We start from the raw sequence: 20819 nt of genomic DNA, 5'->3' as shown, positions 1-20819 counted from the left end.
AAATCCCATGTAGGGTTGTGGTTTCGCATGTAGCTTTTTGTGGAACACCTTCCATTGCTGTCCATTATACTTAATATGGAACTTGAAGAATTAGCAGAGCCGGCAAGGTCATGCACAGATTGTCTCTAAGACCCACCCTCATCTGAGACCACTTTCTCTCTCATACTCTCAGCTGCAACCATGTTTACTCACTTTCTTTCAGCTCCCTCAAAAGCTCAGTCATTGTACAAAACTTTTGTGTATATACAATCCTCTAATTATAATGCTTATCCTTATGGCCTATTATATAATCTAAATCCCGTGCATCCTTTAGACCACAGGTTAAATATCACTCCCAACAGCTTTCCCTATACACCACTCCTTCTCCAGGAAGAATTAGATCTCCCTGTTCAGATTCTGTGTTTTTGAACACTGACGACGGTACCAATACCTGTCTTTCTGTCATCTTGTCTGTCTTTCTTACCAAATCATATGCTGTAAAAGGAAGAGAGTGCTTGTCTTCAACTCATAACTACATCTTCATCACCTTGTAAATTAATAAATAACACATGAAGGGATGAAACGAATGAACTTCATAATACTGTTTAACTCACATTGAAATTCATGATGTTGCTAGTTTGCTATTTTAGGAGTCTTGTCATAAATCTAAATATTAAAAATGACATTAAAATTGTATTGCTGCAAGCAACATTGATACTTGGTTCTTTACCAGTATTGCTTTTACAGACCACTAAGGCCTTCAGGCATTTCTGAGATTTATAAGAGCCTTAAATCATTACCTCCCAGCCTTCTTGGCAGGCAAATGTGTGCTGCCAGGACTGCTTTCTTAGACTGTCTGTGCTATCCAAAGAGCTCAAGGCAGCTACAAGTGTTATAAACAATACTTGGTCCCTGAAGCCCGCCTGTGGTATTGCTGCCTCTTCATTGACCTTCATAACAATGTCAAACCAGAGCTTTGTGCTGGTGGATTTGTCTTCCATAACACCATTGGGTAGGTAGGATAAAATAATAAATAATAATAATAGTTACTGAAAATGATCAACAAGATAGAGCAACTAAAGGGCTCAATGGCTATATTAAGCACAATCAGTAATATACCCTAGGAGTCTATCTAGGAAAATGAATGCATGTTAAATGTGTTATGCTTTCACAGGGGATTTTTTTTTCTTTTATTATCTGCTTCTCTTTTTCTTTTGTTTTCCTTTTTTTCTTTCTACTCCCCTAACAGTTTTCTTTTCTTTCCTTCGGATATTTTTTCCATTAATTCTCCAAGTTATGATTTCTAATTTTTGGTCTTGCTGTTGGTCACCAGCACCTCACATACAAATCCAAACATATGAGAGAAAAGATCAGAGCTGTATTGGTCGAAGTGAGGTAGGGAACTAGAATTGCTCAGTGTCCCCATTTTTTTATGTGGACCTTGGGTAAATTCTGCTGGACTCCAAGAAATTTAAATAATGCAATTTTAAAACAATATCCAGGACCAAAGAAATATTTGTTTGTTTGTTTTCTTGATCTGGCACACAAGACATGGGTGAAATGAATACATAGAAATGGACTTGTGTAACAGGCTTACTCATGATAGTAGGGACCATATTCCCATACACTGGCTTTTAGATTCTTTGGCTGTCTTTTTTAATGTTGGCCTCTTTGAGGTTCTTGGCAGAAAGAAGATAACTTTTCAAAATGCCTTTTAAATCAAAACAACACTTCAGAATTTTATTTTTAATATAAATTTATTATTTCATCTCTTCTCTTTTGTTAGGACTTACTCCTTATTTGTTTTAAACTTTAGCCTTTGTATTTTGCACTATTTCTAGGTACCTAAGTTAGTCTTATATTTGATTATTTTACAGTTAATTTGTGTTTAGTTTGTGTTTTGCATTTGGGCAGTTTTAGAAAATAATAAGACAGAACAGAACAAAATTAACATATTGCCACATAATAACCAGGAGAGAAAAATTATATATAGCCAAACAGTTTTCAATAATTCACAGGTGCAAAAATTATACAGGTTTCTAGGACTTAGTTTTCATATTCTCCAGTTGCATAAAATTTAATTAGAAAATAAAAACCAATTCAAGTAAACCCAAACTAGGTTGTAAAATGATAGCAAATTCTCAAATGATAAGTTAAACTAACTGGTAGAAAGTAGAATTAATATATATTCTTTTAAATGGTTATACTGTTTATTATTCCCCTAACTTGCTAGGTTTGTTCACTTTTGTTTGTATTTTGCATACATTTTTGTTTTTCTTTAAGCCTAAAGTGCCTTTACTGTGTGTTTTTTGTTGGCAGTCTTTTTGTCTTAGAACAGTTTTAGGTTCATAGCAAAAGTTGAGTAAGAAGATATTCATACAGCCAACAGACACATGAAAAAATGCTCATCATCACTTGCCATCAGAGAAATGCAAATCAAAACCACAATGAGATACCATCTCACACCAGTTAGAATGGCAATCATTAAGAAGTCAGGAAACAACAGGTGTTGGAGAGGATGTGGAGAAATAGGAACACTTTTACACTGTTGGTGGGATTGTAAACTAGTTCAACCATTATGGAAAACAGTATGGCAATTCCTCAAGGATCTAGAACTAGATGTACCATATGACCCAGCCATCCCACTACTGGGTATATACCCAAAGGATTATAAATTATTCTACTACAAAGACACATGTACACGTATGTTTATTGCGGCACTATTCACAATAGCAAAGACTTGGAATCAACCCAAATGTCCATCTGTGACAGACTGGATTAAGAAAATGTGGCACATATACACCATGGAATACTATGCAGCCATAAAAAAGGATGAGTTTGCGTCCTTTGTAGGGACATGGATGCAGCTGGAAACCATCATTCTTAGCAAACTATCACAAGAACAGAAAACCAAACACCGCATGTTCTCACTCATAGGTGGGAACTGAACAATGAGATCACTTGGACTCGGGAAGGGGAACATCACGCACTGGGGCCTATCATGGGGAGGGGGGAGGGGGGAGGAGGAAGGGGAGTTATACATGATATAAATGATGAATTGATGGGTGCTGACGAGTTGATGGGTGCAGCACACCAACATGGCATAAGTATACATATGTAACAAACCTGCACGTTATGCACATGTACCCTAGAACTTAAAGTATAATAAAAAAAAGAAAAAAATGAAAATCATAAAAAAAAAAAGTTGAGTAGAAGGTAAAAAGATTTCTCAGATATTCCTGTCCCAACATGCATACAGCCTCCATGACCTCCAATATTCACACCAGAGTTGTACTTTTGTGTTGTGTGTGTGTGTGTGTGTGTGTATATATATATAACCTATATTGGCATACTATTATCATCTCCGTCATTTGCATTAGGGCTCATGTTGCACATTCTACAGATATTGACAAACATTTGCACAATTTGTTGGCAGTCTTGCATGTGTTTCTTAAAGTCATCTGGATTCTACCAGAAAACTTACTCAGTCAACTCTCTTAATTTATACAGTATTATCCCATGGTTTTGAAATTATTTTGTTATAGATTTTTCTTCCCTAGTAGGATGTCAGTAAATCAGGAAAGGGGCTATTCCTTATACCTTTTCATAGGTCCAGCATTTATCAAAGTGTCTTGTGAATAATAGAAACCCTAATAATGTTACTGAATGAATGTAACCTGGAAACACAATGCATACTATGCCGCCCCACCATGACTTTTTTTTTCTTTTTGGACCATTTTATTGGAGTCCCTTGATGAATGCTGTTTAAACAACAAACAAACAAATTCAGTCCAGGACAGGGTGTGTCATCATTAACAATTTCTTGTTTTTAATATAAACAAATGATTTATCTCCTAACAGTGCAATGAGGACACCAATACGGAAGGACCATGACTTGAAAAAAAAAATCATAGATGAGTGTTAAAATTACTCAGAGCAACTTGTTCCACCAATCATAGGATAGTAGGTGAAAAGGGACAGAAGAAGGCAACACAAAATTATGCACTGAAAAGACTTTCCAGTGATTTCTCATGAGAGTCTACCTTGAGAGCAAACAGGCTTATTGCAATCAAGAACTGAGGGGTTTTCAGGCTGGAGGATTCTGGCCTAAGGTCAGCCCAAGTAACAGAATTGCAAACAGCTGACAAGCTCTGCAAATAGCAGCTGTAAATCAAAGAACAATCTCCATCTGTGCACAGTGTGGAAGGGACTAGAGGTTACAGATTGGTCTTTTCCGCTTCACCCACACACACAAATAGTAATCACTGACAGTAATGTCGTCTTTGAATAGGAAGGACACAGGGAAGATTCATTCATTTGTGTATTTGTGTATTTGTTTTTATCTTGTGTACTTACTGTGAGGCAGTTTTATCAAGAATGATCCAATGTAATAAATTTCATACCTAAAAGTCTAAATAAGATTATTTATTTGGTTAGAATAAATTTCTGTAGCTGATTTTGACCTCTAATAAAGACATTTTAATCTGATCCTTTTCAAAGTGGTAACTGCCATCAGAATATATGTCCAATAGCACATTACAATTATATTGCTATATTTTTTAAACAGTAGGATGTTGAATCAAAATCATCATCTCTGGGGAATGCTCCCGACATGTAACTTGTGTTATTCATTGCCTCCTCTGAGAGTGTGAGGAAAGCTAATTCAATCCCTGGAAGGATAGACTGACTCAGATGCAATTCACATTCAGAGTGCCTCTAAAAAGAAGATAATGAAACTGTCTGTATGATATCCAAGCGTTTTCAGTGCCTGAAAAATAAAAGTGTTTAGATATTCTTAATGAGTTGGCACTCTCCCTTCTTTTTGAAAATATTAGAGGAAAAAAAAAGTAAAAGATCAATTTCAGGAAAGTGATTATTCAGAATTGAAATTAGTTTTACTCAGATTCAGTACAAAGTTTCCATTAGGTATTTCTCACTTGTGAGGAAGCTGGAAAGGAGAAAACAGCACAACTCACTTCAAATTTGATTTTGGCTTCCATCTCTGCACAAGTGAATTAAATAGTTAAATATTTTATTTCTTATAAGCAGAATATGTAACAAGAAGCAATTCGTTTAGTGATCATCAGGCATTATGTACTATTTTTATTATTTTTACTTTTTTTGAGATGGGGTGTATTAATCAGGGTTCTTTAAGAGGCACAGAAATAATAGGACAAGTATATATATTAAATTTATTAAGTATTAACTTACACAATCACAAGGTCCCACAATAGGCTGTCTGCAAGCTGAGGAGCAAGGAGAGCCAGTTCAAGTCTCAAAACTGAAGAACTTGGAGTACGAGGTTCGAGGGGAGGGAGCATCCAGTGTGGGAGAAAGATGTAGGCTAGAAAGCTAGTCCCATTTTCACGTTTTTCTGCCTGCTTTATATTCACTGGAAGCTGATTAGACTGTGCCAACTAGATTAAGTACGGATCTGCCTTCCTCAGCCCATTGACTCAAATGTTAATCTCTTTTGGCAACACCCACACAGACACACCCAGGATTAATACTTTGTATCCCTCAATCCAATCAAGTTGACACGCAGTATTAACCATCACACAGGATCTTACTCTTTCACTGAGACTGGAGTGCAGTGGCATGATCTTGGCTCGTTGCAACCTCTGCCTCTCATGCTCAACCTCCTGCCTCAGCCTCCTGAGTAGCTGGGACCACAGGTGCCCACTATCCCACCTGGCTACTTTTTTTTTTTTTGTAGAGATGGGGCTTTGCAGTTTTTCTTGGGCTGGTCTCAAACTCCTGAGCTATCCACCTGCTTCAGCCTCCCAAAGTGCTGAGATTACAGGCATGAGCCAATGCACCTGGCCCACTATAAACTATTCACTTTGGTAGTCACTAGAGATAAAGAGACATGAATAAGCCAACAGCCTTGTCCTTGTAGAGATCACAGCCTCTCTTGTCTGCAGAGGTCACAGAAAACTGATGTATTAACAAATAAGTACAGTGAATTGAGAAATACTCTCATGCACAAATATCCTGTGTTCTGGGGCCACAGAATAGGCATCCAATATTTTGTGTAGTTGGAAAAATATGAAATTTGAATAAATAAGGCTTTGCAGAGGAGGCAATATTAGACACCATTTGAAAGATGAATAAGAATTGCCATGGCTGAAAAGGAGGCCAAAAGGAAGGGCATTGGGGATATGACTCAAAAGCAAAAAGGAACATTACTCATGCTCAATGTGTGTATTTCCTAAAATCTAAAGCTTAGATCATAATAATGAATTTGCCAGTAAATGGATTATTGAGACACGTGAAATTTTTGTTTTTAAATAATATATTGCTCCCTGAAGGTTTTGAAAATACAAGCTTCCTTTCCCTTTGAACATAGAGGCATAATGAATAGTGGAAACAGCAACAGCTCTGAGGTTGGTAAAGTTGAGATGCTACCTCAACTAATTATGATCTAATTTACCTTTGACATGACCTTAACTCTGAGCCCGAATTTCTGCAGGTATAAAGCAGTCATCAAAGCATACTTCACAAGGTTTGCTAAGGAGCAAAGAAGATATTAATCCCAGACTTGGGTGCACAGAACACAGGTGAGAAGACACATTGGAATATGACCTCTTGCTTTTCTCCATCTGTGTCCTAACTTCCACAAACTTTCACTGTGCTTACATATTTTTTGACTTTAAACATGCAAGTCTACTTAAAATGTGATTTTGATTTTTTTAATCAAAGGTAATGCTTTTAATAATCAGTCATTTTAGTTTCAATCTAAATATATTATATAGTCATACTTGAAATAAAGCTTACATGGGAAAAATTCAGTAGAACCCATAGGAAACTAAGACTAAATGCTGATTTTTTGACCGGTGGCAAGGTCTTCCTGTTTTTCAACTGCATCTGCCTTACTGTAGATTGAGTAGCTTTGGCTACCACATGTTACTCTTTTTTTCTGATTCCATGTTATTTGTAGATGCTCTTTGAAGGGCCTTGTCAGCAAAGCAATGAAATTTGGTAAATTGGCCCATACTTGCTGTAGTTTACCTACATCCCCAATTATTGATTTAGAGGGTAAGGAATAAAAGAATCAATGAAATAATTGTCACTCATCCTAGCAAATGTGCATGTACCTCACTGATATTTTCATTGATCTAAAAACTTAAGGTAAATATTAATGTGGTGAAAAGAAATTCTTTAAGAGGAGCTTACTGAATAGATTATGGAGAAATTTTGTGGCACTTAAAATTTTAATGTCCTGTGAAATATGTTTTACTTGATTCAAACTTGGGGACTTTGGTTGCTTTACTTCCCATTTAACTGAAAGAAATGACAGCAGTGATACTAGCAGCAGTAGCAATCATTGAGTACCTATTTTGTGTTATATTATCTCATTTAATCATGACAAAAAACTGTCATGTTAGCTGTCACTATTCATATTCTGCAAGTAAGAAACTGAAAGATGAGTTACTGAGATCACAGAGAGTATAAGTGAGGGAGCTAATGTTAGAATGCAGACTTGTCTGATGCCAGTCCAGAGAATGTCCTTAACGCTATATCACCTATTAATATTCCTGGTTTGCAATGAAACAATGCTCCCAAATTCCTTTTTTTCTAGTACTCAATATTGTGCAATACAAACATGATGATCTTCCTAGTAGCTCTATTTTCATTTTCTTCCGAGAGTCTTATTGCATGTTTCCCAGACACTAAGTTTCTGTGCCCCCTCTTGGCCATAAATTTTCCTTTTATTGTGCTCTTTCTCTTTTCTCCTTCCCCCAATCTGAGGTGACATGTTGTACACCCATCTCTGCTCCAGTGGTTACTCTAGACTAGTGGGCAGCGTGACTTTATTTGGCCAATGTTGAGCACTAACATTGGCCTTGTATTCTGACGTTCTTTCAAGATTCAACTCATTAGAATTTTGCTTTACAATGTTTCTTCCCCTCTGAGTAACTGACTAGGGTTTATTGGAAGACTTCCAGATAAGTTGAGGGATTTCACATCATTTCACTCTCAAGAACATTTGTCAAAAAATCTTTTAATCTTGAACTAAGTTCAGAATAAGTTCTCATTCAACTGAATAAATTTCTTCTCTGACCTAGTCCCTTTCAGCTTGGACATTTCTTTTCTTTTCCTTTTTTTCATTTTACTTTAAGTTCTGGGATATATGTGCAGAACGTGCAGGTTTGTTACATAGGTATACATGTGCCATGGTGGTTTGCTGCACCTATAAACCCACCATCTAGGTTTTAAGCCCAGCATGCATTAGGTATTTGTCCTGATCCTCTCCCTAGCCTTGCTCCCATCCCATGACAGGCCCCGATGTGTCATGTTCCCCTCCCTGTGTCCATGTGTTCTCATCGTTCAGCTCCCACTTATAAATGAAAACACGTGGTGTTTAGTTTTCTATTCCTATGTTAGTTTGCTGAGAATGATGGCTTCCAGCTTTATCCACATCCCTGAAAAGAATATGAACTCATTCTTTTTTATGGCTGCATAGTATTCTGTGGTATATATGTGCCACATTTTCTTTATCCACTATATCATTGATGGACATTTCAATTGATTCCAAGTTTTTGCTTTTGTAAATAGTGCTGCAATAGATGTATCTGTGCATGTGCCTTTATAGTAGAATGATTTATAATTCTTTGGGTATATACCCAGTAATGGGATTGCACAATTTTATAAAGCAGGTGTTTTAGGTTTGGGCCCTATAGGCTGATTGCTAATCTCAAGGCAATCTTTTATTGCTAATTTTTTGGAATCAAAGCATAAATGAGACTGGAACCCCAATCATATATACTCCTGATAATTCAGTTTATGGTCTGTGAGTAGGAGTCTTCTTATAAAAATTATACCATATTTTCTTCTTAGGAGGTCCTAATGGAAGGATTGGGGCTTGGATCATTTTATCTACCAAAGATTACATAAAGAAATTCACAGTTTTATAAAACCATTAAGACACCTTAAAGTTGCTTTAATCTAATTAACATTTTTTATAAACAAGGCATCTGATGCTAAGACCATTTAAGAGAATAATCCAAAACGATACAGAAAATTAGTAAGAGAAAATTGGTTACTCCACTTAGACAGGTTTTCTTCTTAAAGAATTGTGGATTTTGAGGTTGGATTCAAGATGGCTGCCTAGAAGCAGCAGCTACAATGCACCATTCTTGCATGGAGAGAAAACAAAGTGGTGAGTAGATGCTCACTCTTCTGGTGGGTATCTCTGATACCATCTTGGGATTCACCAAGAAAGTGAGGGACTCCACAGAGAACAGAGGAGTGAAGCTGGATAGCTACCCACAGAGGACCAGTGAGATAATGGGAGAAACTCCCTGACATGTGGAAAGGATAAGTGGCGGAGAGTCCACAGTAAATCCACACTTCCACTACAGACCTTTGCAATCCTGGGCATAGAAGAACCCCCCTGACCAATCCAACACACATACTCCCCAGCCTCCAGACCAATGCAGAAAGCCAACTACGGTTTTTGCAGAGACCCCACTCAGGGTTGGAGCCTCACAGGCTTTGGATTCCTGAGCACCCAACTGCCATGATCCAAATAGAGGCGGCATCTACAGTGCCAAGGAGCAGCCAGACTGTCTCACTTCTCCTCAGGCAAGGCTGGGCTCAGGCTTCCAGTGCACTGATCTTCTCCCAGCCTGAACATTGCCATTGGGCATAGCTCTGCATTCCCCTGGGAGCCTCCCAGATTGTAGACCTTGCAACTCTTCGCAGCCACCAGCCCACACCCCAACCCCTGCTATTTCTAGCCAGGCAAGGCTCACTGGCTTGGACTTCCAGCACAATGGCCCTGCCCTCCCCTGAACTCTGCCAGCGCTTGCAGCTCTGCATTCCTCGGGGGCAAAACTCCCAGAGTAAACAGATGATGCTTGGCACTTTTTCATGTCCCCACCAGGAGAGTTCGGCATCACTTGGTTAGGAGAGAAGCATGAGGATGCCATGTGCCCCACGGCTGCCAGTCTCCACTGCTCCAGCTGAAGGGTCCTGCCCTCCCCACTGAAAGACCCATAGCACAGTCACACTGAACCCAACTGAACATTTCACTGCAACCCAACCATTGCAGGCCTGTGATATTCCCTCCATCTAAGCATTCTGCCTGCCCCTGCCTAAGAATTCAGCCAGTGACCCAAAGACCAGCCTTCCACCCCAATCATAGCCAGCCCCTGAACTGTGAACTAGCCAAACTCTAAACCAGGCCCTTCAGAACTCATACAAAATGTCTAGCAGCCATCTAGGGGCCTAGGAACTAATAACTACCTACTCCATTCTAACTTGCTGGTACCTGGCCACTTCCCTGAGGGCCTGAGGTCAGGCAGACCCAACCACCCAACACTACTACAACCAACATCCACTTCCACATGCTCAAGGATGGGAGCTCCCATCCACCATTTACAAGAAGTAGCAGTATTGCCGCATTGGAGAACAGATAAGCCATAAAGTTATCTATATGAGAGTATGCCCTGAAACCACTCCTACAGTCATAAAACAGGCATTCCCCATGGCTCTCAGCCATATTTTGTGGTCCAGAGGTAGACTACAGTGTGTATCTAAATTAGGAATCATGAGACCTGGAACAGGAGTGTGATAGGAAAACAAATCACATTTTTGCCTAGGTCAGTGAGCCAGTGAAACTTTTTCACTCCCTTGAAGAGACCTCAGCACATTTCACCAGGAACTCCTCTCAGTCAGCTTTGTGAGGGCTAGTGCCTGTGATCACCAATGGGGTATTCATGGGCGAGTCAGGGGCTCAAGTTCTGACCAGTTGTGTCTACCAACTACATGGAAGAGGAAGCTCAGAGCACCAGGCAGTCCACTCTGCAACCCTTCACTTGAAACAAGAGACTATCTCACAGTAAATAAGGATCAGGTCCACATCCACCAGCTGTGTGGTACCTGACTCCTACCTGCAAATGCCATCAACTGGTCAGCAGGTTGAAACACACAGCCTAATACAAAACCTACAGACAGAAGTGCATAGGAGTGTAGAAGTAAAGCCAAAATTATCCTACCCAACAAAATTTATTCCAGATGAGAAGGAAGCGACATGAGAAATCTGCCCACATAAAAAAAAAATATGAATGTTATGACCCCACGAAAACATCGTTCTAGCTCTCAGCAATGGTCCCTAACCAAGACGGAAACTCAGGAATGATAGACAAAGGATTCAAAGCATGAATTGCAAGGGAGCTCAAGGAGATCCAGGACGAGATTGAAAATAAACACGATGAAAATTATAAAACAATTCAGGAAATGAAGTAAGAGATAAAAATCTTGAAAAGAAGTCAATCACATTTTCTGGAACTGGAAAACTCACTTAAGGAATTTGAAAACACTGTTGAAAGCTTCTTCAATAGACCGGACCAGACAGAAGAAAGAATTTTACAGCTTGAAAATGAGTCTTTCAAATTAACCCAGTCAGAAAGAAAAAAAAAAAAAAAAAAGTTTGAAACATTTTTAAAAAATGAACAAAGTCTCTGAGAAATGTGGGATTATGTAAAGCAACCAAATCTATGAATTACTGGCATTCCTGAGACAGAAGGAGAAAAATAAACAATGTAGAAAATACATTTGAGGTAATGACTCAAGAAAATTTTTCTAATCTCCCTAGAAATATAGACATCTACATATAAGAAATTCAGACGACATCTACCAGATAGTACAAAACAGGGATCCCCAACTCCCAGGCCACAGACCAGTACTCCTCTGTGGCCTGTTAGACCAGTACTCCTTTGTGGCTGCACTGCAGGAGGTGAACGGCAGATGAGCAAGCATTACTGTCTGAGCTCTATTTCCTGTCAGATTAGTGGTGGAATTAGATTATCATAGGATTGTGAACCCTATTGTGAGCTGAGCATGCCAGAGGTCTAGGCTGTATATTCCTTATGAAAATGTAATGCCTGATTATCTGAATATAGTGACCAGACCCACTATGTCAACAATAAAGAAAAACATCTTAAAGACAGGTAGACAAAAAGTTCAGATCACATACAAAAGGAAGCCCATTAGGCTAAAAGTGGGCTTCTCAGCAGAAATATTACAAGACAGAAGGGGCCTACTTTCAGCATTCTGGAAGAAAAAAAGCAAAAACAGAAACACCTCTAGCCAAAAATATCATATCCTGCCAAGCTAAGCTACATATCTGAGATCATCTCAGCCTCGTCTTCATTGTCCATATCACTATGAGCATTTTGGTCAAAGCCATTCAAAAAGTCTCTAGGAAGTTCCAAACTTTCTCCATATTTTCTTGTCTTCTTCTAAGCCCTCCAAACTGTTTCAACATCTGCCTGTTACCCAGTTCCGAAGTCACTTCCACATTTTCAGGTAACTTTACAGCAGCGTCCCACTCTTTGCAGTACCAATTTACTGTATTAGTCCCTTCTCACACTGCTCATACAGACATATCTGAGACTGGGTAATTTATAAAAGAAAGAGGTTTAATTGACTCACAGTTCCACATGCCTGCAGAGACCTCAAGAAACTTACAATCATGGCAGAAGGCACCTCTTCACCAGGTGGCAGCAGGGAGAATGAGAGCCAAGCAAAGGAAGAAGCCCCTTATAAAACCATCAGATCTTGTGAAAACTTACTATTACGAGACTAGTATGGGAGAAACTGCCTCCATGAATGATTCAGTTATATCCCAGTAGGTCCCTCCAATGACATGTGGAGATTATGGGAACTATAATTCAAGATGAGATTTGGGTGGGACATAGCCAACCCGTATCAGACCAATATCAAGTTCCAAAATTGAATCAGTTAGAAAAAGCCTACCAACTCCCCAAAAATATGTTAGACAGGACTAATTCAGAGCTGAATTCTACCAGACATATGATGAAGAGCTGGTACCAATTCTACTGACACTATTCCAAAAAATAGAAGAAGAGGTACTCCTCCCTAACTCATTTGACGAAGCCAGTGACACTCTGATAGCAAAATTTGACAAAGACATAACAAAAGATTTAAACTACAGTCCAATATTACTGATGAACATAGACACAAAAATTCTAAAAAACAAACAACAACAACAAAAAATCAGGAAACTGAATCCAGCAGCACATTAAAGAGTTAATTGACCATGATCTCTAGGAATTATTCCAGGGGTCCAGAACTGGCTGAATATACGCAAATCGATAAATACAATTTATCACATAAACAAAATTAAAACTAAGACCAGATGATCATCTCAATAGAAACGATAAAAATTATTGATAAAATCCCATATCATGTCTTGATAAAAACTCTCAAAAATTAGGCAATGAAGGAGTATACATCAAAATAATAACAGCAAACTTTGAGAAACCTGCAGCCAACATCATACTGAATGAGTAAAAGGTGAAAGCATTCTACTTAAGAACTGAAACAAGACACATATACCCACTCTCCATACATATAATCAACATAGTACCAGAAGTTCTAGCCAGAGCAATCAGGTAAAAGAAAGACAAAAAAGGCATCCAACTAGGAAAATAAATTAAACAATCTATCTTCACTGATAATATGATTCTACACCTAGAAAACCATAACCTCATTAAAAAATGGGGAAAACCTTACACAGATTATCCTCAAAAGTAGGCATACAAGCAGTCAATAAACATATGAAAAAAACGCTCATGATCACTAATCATTAGAGAAGTGCAAATCAAAACTACAAGATACTCTCTCACACCTGTCAGAATGGCTATTATTAAAATGTCAAGAAATAACAGATGTTGATGAAGGTGTGGAAAAGATAAAATGCTTATATAATATTAGGGAGAATGTAAATTAGTTCAACTGCTATGGAAAGCAGTTTTGTGATTTCTCAAAGAACTTAGAACCACCATTCAACTCAGCAATCCTTTTAGTAGGTATTCGTCCAAAGGAAAATAAATTGTTTCACTGAAAAGATTTATGCACTTGTATGTTAATTGAAGCACTATTCACAATAGCAAAGACATGGAATCAACCTAGGTGCCCATCAATGGCGGACTGGATAAAGAAAATGTGGTACATATGTACCACAGGATACGAAGCAGCCTTAAAAAAAGAACAAAACTATGTACTTTGCAGCAACTTGTATGTAGCTGAAGGACAGTATCATAAGCCAATGATCACATAAACAGAAAACCAAATACCAAAAGTTCTCACTTATAAATGGGAGCTAGACATTGAGTACACATAAACATAAAGGTGAAAAAAATAGAGGCATGGGACTACTAGATGGGGGAGGAAAAGAGAGGCGTTATGTCTGACAAGCTATCTATCAGCTATTATGCTCACAACATGGGTGATAGGATAATGCACACCCCAAACTGTCCGGAGCCATGAGGCCCGGAATTAGCCGACCTCTGTTGCTTGATATCCGCAAAGCCGAGACAAGAGGGCACATTCCCGGGTTCTTTATTTACAAACCCTTCCCGCGCGCGCCCAAAGCTTTTCCCGCGCGCGCCTAAGTTTCTCCCGCGCGCGCCAAAACTGTTCCCGCGCGCCAACCTTTCCCGCGCGCGCGCCAACATTTTCCCGCCCAGGAAGATATGCAGCCCAGGTCCAGGCGCGATCCCGCGCCCGGGAAAAGTACAAACCCACGGCGCATGCGCGATTGTAATTTGAGAAGACCCGCCCCCCGTCACCGCCCTGGCCCAACCTCTTCCCCTGCCAGCCTATATAAGGCATGACCCTACACTCAATAAACGAGACTTGATCAGGCTGTTTGTCTTGTCTCCATTTCTTGTGTTTTCTTGTCTCCTCCATTCCCACTCCCCCTTCCAGGGTCTGTTCCACTGTCCTGCAGGTCGGGACACCAAACCTCAGTGACACACAATAAAACCATGCAGCTAACGTGCCCATGTACCCCAGAACCTAAAATAAAAGTTGAAAAAGAAGAAATTATGGCTTTCAAAGCAGTATCAGATATTCTTGGACAAAATTTTTTAGGCCATATTCAACTACATGAGGTTCTTCCAAAAAATCAAATGTCCACCCAAATTAGTGTGTATTTAATTCTTAAGAACTGTCTGAAAAAATCAGCAAAAGCTTGCTTTACACAGAACCTTGTGGAGCACTTTCAACCTGAGTTCTACAATTATACTATGACAGAATTTTGAATGAAGACACAATGAACAGAGTTTTTAGATATCTGCAAATAAAGAGATTAAAATTAATGACAGACTGATGCTTGGAGAAGGTTGTTTTGCCTTTTTGTGCTTTATTTTTAGAGAGTTGTAGGAAAGAGCTATTTAGCAAAGGCTTTTGTTTTTCATCCAGCTCAGATTGCTTTGGAGTTCTCCATGCCAATGTTTTTAACTGTTTCCAGTTGTACTATTATAGTCATTTGCTTCTTGACTGTCATAGTGTTCTATAGTCAATGTTTATTATCATATGCTTTTTGAAAATCACTACTGGCAGTTTAACATTAAGTCTCTATACATAGGGAGATGGGCATTATGAATAAAATAAAAAATTATGGCTCCTGCATTATAAATTTGCAATTAACAATGTATAAGAACACGAAATCTAAATAAAATTGAATTACGAAATACTCTTTAACAATTAAATTGCAAAGCATTAACATTTCTATAAATTATGTAATAACAATAATTGGAGTAACAGAAAAATTAGCTCTGCAAGATTGCTTATTCTAATGTAACATATATGTAACTTAAATAAGATATTTAAAATATCTTTAAGCTCCGTTTTGAGTGGAAGCTTTTAGTGGAACTAGCAATAATTTTTACTTGTCTCTGTTAGCCTGTGAACCTTAGCCATATACAAAAGCTTAATGTACTTTTTTAGCTTGCCTTGGCTTTTTGGATGATAGTAAATTTAATGTGACTGATTTTCTGCTCCAGTTTCTTTATTTGTTCTATAAGCAGAAAATACAGAAAACTAACTTAAATGTGATTCTATTTTAGAACTGTCTTATAAGTTATCATATTGAATTTTACTTAATTTTAAGTAGTATTCTAAACTGTATCTTTCTAAAATCTCAGTAATTTAATAAGCCTAAATCAATTAACTCAATCGAATTTTTCAGACAATGTAATTTGAAGTATCATACATGAATGCAGCTCTTAAAAATATATCATATAAAAGCATTTCATTCTTGCCTGAGTCTGATTTATTTCATGTAACCCTTTTGGGTTTGGAATAAATGTGTGTGTGCATGCAATCTATGTAGATATATTGTTGCACACAAGTTGACATGAAGACATTGTGTAATAACAATAATAACTTACGTTTATATAATAAGAACAATTGAAAATTAGTAGATGCAATATCCTTTACCTCTTGAAGAGAATATACACAATATTTCCTTAATGTATGAACTTGTGGGTACTGTGTAAATACTAGATTGTGGGTGTTCAACCTTTTTGCTTCCCTGGGCTACATTGAAAGAAGTATTGTGGCTGGGCGCGGTAGCTCAAGCCTGTAATCCCAGCACTTTGGGAGGCCGAGACGGGCGGATCACAAGGTCAGGAGATCGAGACCACCCTGGCTAATACGGTGAAACCCCGTCTCTACTAAAAGAATACAAAAAAAACTAGCTGGGCGACAAGGTGGGCGCCTATAGTCCCAGCTACTTGGGAGGCGGAGGCAGGAGAATGGCGTAAACCCGGGAGGCGGAGCTTGCAGTGAGCTGAGATCCGGCCACCGCACTCCAGCCTGGGCGACAGAGCCAGACTCCGTCTCAAAAAAAAAAAAAAAAAAAAAAAAAAAAAGAAAGAAGTATTGTCTTGGGCCACACAGAAAATACACTAACTATAACTGATAAGCTAAGAAAAAAAGTCCATGCGTAATTTTTGTGACATCTGCCATCATAGATAAACAAAAAATCCTCACATTAAAGGGTTGAACACCATCTATTAATAGATTTTACTATTAATTTTCCCTTGATTATGAAAATATAAATCAAACCCAATTTTAACCAGAAAACATTTATTCAACAACTACTATTTTGCAAAACAGTCTTCAAATGCAGAAGGTACTCTTTAAATAATTTCATACAGACACAAATTTGGATACAACTGTGTAGTCAGTATCTTTTTAGAATCTTCTATGTGTCAGGCTAATGTTGGGAATTGGCAATAATATTAAGAACAAGAACATTATGAGCCCTAATCTTATGGAATTTATAATCTGAGAAATTATTATCCTTCAACAGTTTCCATTTTAAAATTCAAGTTAGCTAAAACAATATATTTGGCACATTAAAAAATTTTAAGTAAATAGTTAATTATGAAATAAAATTATGATGATGATTTTACTTTTGAATCCTAGTAAATATTGTGATGTTGCATGTCTTTATCAGTTAACATAACTACATTTATTATAGTGAAAAACTGTTTTACTTTTTAATTTCAGCTTAGACAATAGCATACAAATGTAATAAAACATTGACTACAATTTGGACCAGATTTGTTAAAATTTTGTCTTTGGTAAAATATTAGTTACTTACTTGGAAAGCAGTTGGAAGGCTCAGAGTTGTAAGGACTAGATGAATGTACAGAAATCAGTAACCTCTTTCTTATTACCTCAGAAAATTAGATCCACATTAATACAATGTTATTTTTTATGATTTTTATTATATGAGGTTTACCTCATATATATGCACAATACATGCTACATAATATGTTTCTATCGCATCTGTTTCTCTGTCTATTCTGTTTTATATTATATATAGTGAAATAATTACAGATAATAAAATATTTTTTACTATACAAACAGTACAAAAATTTATTAAACCAATATAGAACATGCATTAAAGTGCACATAAATCAACATAGGGTATTTTAAAATGCAGATTCCCTAAGCCAAACTTCCAAAGTTTTTCGTCCAGTAGGTTTCTTAGAAAACTCCAAAAACAAACAAATAATTCAACAAAATGAGGAAAACAGTAAGTAACCAAAATGAAAAAATTTAATAGAGAAATAAAAATAATAATTTAAAACATCAAATCGAAATCTTGATGCTAAAAGTATAATGACCAAAATGAAAAATGCAATAGAGCACCAACAGTAGAATTAATTGCAGAAGTAAGACTCTGTGAACTCAAAGACAGATTATTTGAAAATATACAGTCAGAAGAGAAAAAAATTTTTAAAAAGGGAAAATGAAGAAAGCTTATGGGAAAGTGTCAAAGCAGCAATTCTTAGAGTTGTAGACGTTCAAGAAGAGAAAGATAAAGGGATAAAATTCTTACTTAAAGAGAAAATGGTACAAAACATTTCAAACCTAGATAAAGAGATAAATATCAGGTACAGGAAAGTCAAAGGTCTCTAATCATATTCAATCCATATAAGATTACCTCAAGACATATCATAATCAAATTGTCAAAAATAAAAGACAAAGAGAGAATCTTGAATGCAGTAAGAGAAAACAAGCTAATAACAGATAAGGGAGTTCCAGTATGCCTAGGAGGAAATTTCTCAGCAGGAACCTTATGGTCCTAGGGAGAGTGGGATAATGTATTCAAAGAGCTGAAAGAAAAAAAAAATTTAACTGAGAATAATATACCCATTAAAGTTGTCCTTTAGACAAAAATGAGATAAGCACTTTCATAGACATATAAAAGCAGAGGGAATTTGCCACCACCAGACATGTCTTATAAGAAATGATAAAGGAAATTCTTCAAGCTGAAAGAAAATAAGACACTGAGTAATGCAAAAACATCTGAATGTATAAAACTCACTAATAAAAGATAGTACACAATCAAATTCAGAATACTCTACTACTGTAATGGTGGTATATAAATCACTTATATCTTTTGTGTAAAGGATACAAAACAAAACTATTATTTAAAAATATGGAATATTAACTTATTTTTATTTTTGTTTATTGTGACCTCAAATATTTTAAATGTGTATGTAGGGAGTGGAGTAAAAATGGAAAGTGTTTTATTTTATTCACCATTAGAGTTAAGTTGCTTTTAGTTTAAAATAATCAGTTGTAACTATAAAAACTTTTGTCAGCCTTATGGCAACCACAAAGCAAAATCATCTAGTAGAAGCACAAAAAATAGAAGGAAGTAACAATATATACCAGTGGCTGAATGGATGAATGGATAATAAACAAGATGGAACTATATGCTGTCTACAAGAGACTCACTTTACTTGTAATAAAAAACAGACTGAAAATGAAGAGGTGAGAAAAGATATTCCACGGAAACAGAAACCATAAGAGTGCAGGAGTAGCTATACTTACATGAGATGAAATAGATATTTAGTCAAAAACTATAAAAAGAGACAAAGAAGGTCATTATAGAATTCATCAAGAAGATATAACAATTTTATATATATATACCCAACATAGGAACACTTAAATATACAAAACAAATGTTAATAGATCTGGGAGTGATAGACTACAATACAATGATATTAGGGCACTTCAACATCCTACTTTCAGAAATAGACAGATTATTCAGACAGAAAATCAGTAAGAAAAAATTACAAAAATCACATCTTTCTTAACTGCACATGGAACATTCTCCAGCAGAGATCATAAGTTAGGTCACAAAATACATCTTAACAAGTTTAAGATGTATTAAAAATCACATCAGGTGTCTTCTCTTACCACAATGGTATAAAGATAGAAATCAGTAACAGGAGGAAATTTGGCAAGTTCACAAATACATGGAAATTAAACAAGAAGCCCCCAACAAACAATGGGTGAATAAATACATTAAAATAATAAGTAAATTATTTTTCAGAAAAATCAAAATAGAAAGACAGCATAGAAAAACACGTGGGATACAGGAAAAGCAGTTCTAAGAGTGGAGATTTAGCAATAAACATTTACATCAAAATGCAAACAAAAAAAAACCAAAGATCTCAAACAACCAAATGATGCACCTCAAAAAGCTAGCAAATTAAGAACATATTAAGTCCAATTTTAGTAGAAGGAAGAAAATATTACAGCTAAGAGCAAATAAAATGAAATAGAGTTGAGAAAAGCAATAGGAAAGATCAAGAACAGAGTTTTTTTTTTTAAAGATAAATGAAATAAACTTCTAACTAGGAATAAAGAAAAAGAATACTCAAATACATAAATCAGAAATTAAAAAGTGGCATTGAAACTGGTGCAACCAAAATGTAAAATATCATAAGACACTATTATAAAATAGTACATACCAACACATTGAATGACAATAGAAATATCTACCAAGACTGAATTACGGAGAAATGGAAAACATTAAAATCAATAATGAGTAAGAAAATTGAATCAACAGTAAAATGTCTCCGATCAAAAAATAGCCAAGGAACTGATAGATTCACTGTTAAATTCCATTAAACATTTAATAACTAGTACTAATTTTCCTCAAACCCTCCCAAAACATCGAAGAGCAAGGAATACTTTCAAACTTGTTTTACAAGGTGAGCCAATATCCCTGATAAACATAGATGCAAAAATCCTCAACAACAACGACAAAAACTAGCAAACCAAATGCAACAGCACATTACAAAGATCATTCACCATGGTCCAGTGGGACTCATCCCAGGAATACAAGAATGGTTCAATATATAAAACTCAGTAAATGCAATATATCACTTTAACAGAATGAAGAGCGAAAATCATAAAAGAGTAAAAAAAGAGTAAAACCACTTAAGCATTTCATTAGATATCGAAAAAGTATTTGACAAAATTCTACATCCCTTCATGATACAACATTTCACCATATTAGGTATAGAAAGAATAAACCTCAATGTAATAAAGGCTACATCTGACAAACCCACAGGTAACATCATATTTAGTGGGGAAAAGTTGAAAACTTTTCTTCTAAAATCTTGAACAAGACATGGATGCCCATTACTGCCACTTCTCTTCAATAGAGTATTGGACATTCTAGCCTGAGTGCTTAGGGGAAAGAATGC

This window comes from Rhinopithecus roxellana, chromosome 18, assembly GCF_007565055.1.
Source record: "Rhinopithecus roxellana isolate Shanxi Qingling chromosome 18, ASM756505v1, whole genome shotgun sequence".
Taxonomy (NCBI): Eukaryota; Metazoa; Chordata; class Mammalia; order Primates; family Cercopithecidae; genus Rhinopithecus; species Rhinopithecus roxellana.
Note: the sequence above shows the minus strand (reverse complement) of the source record.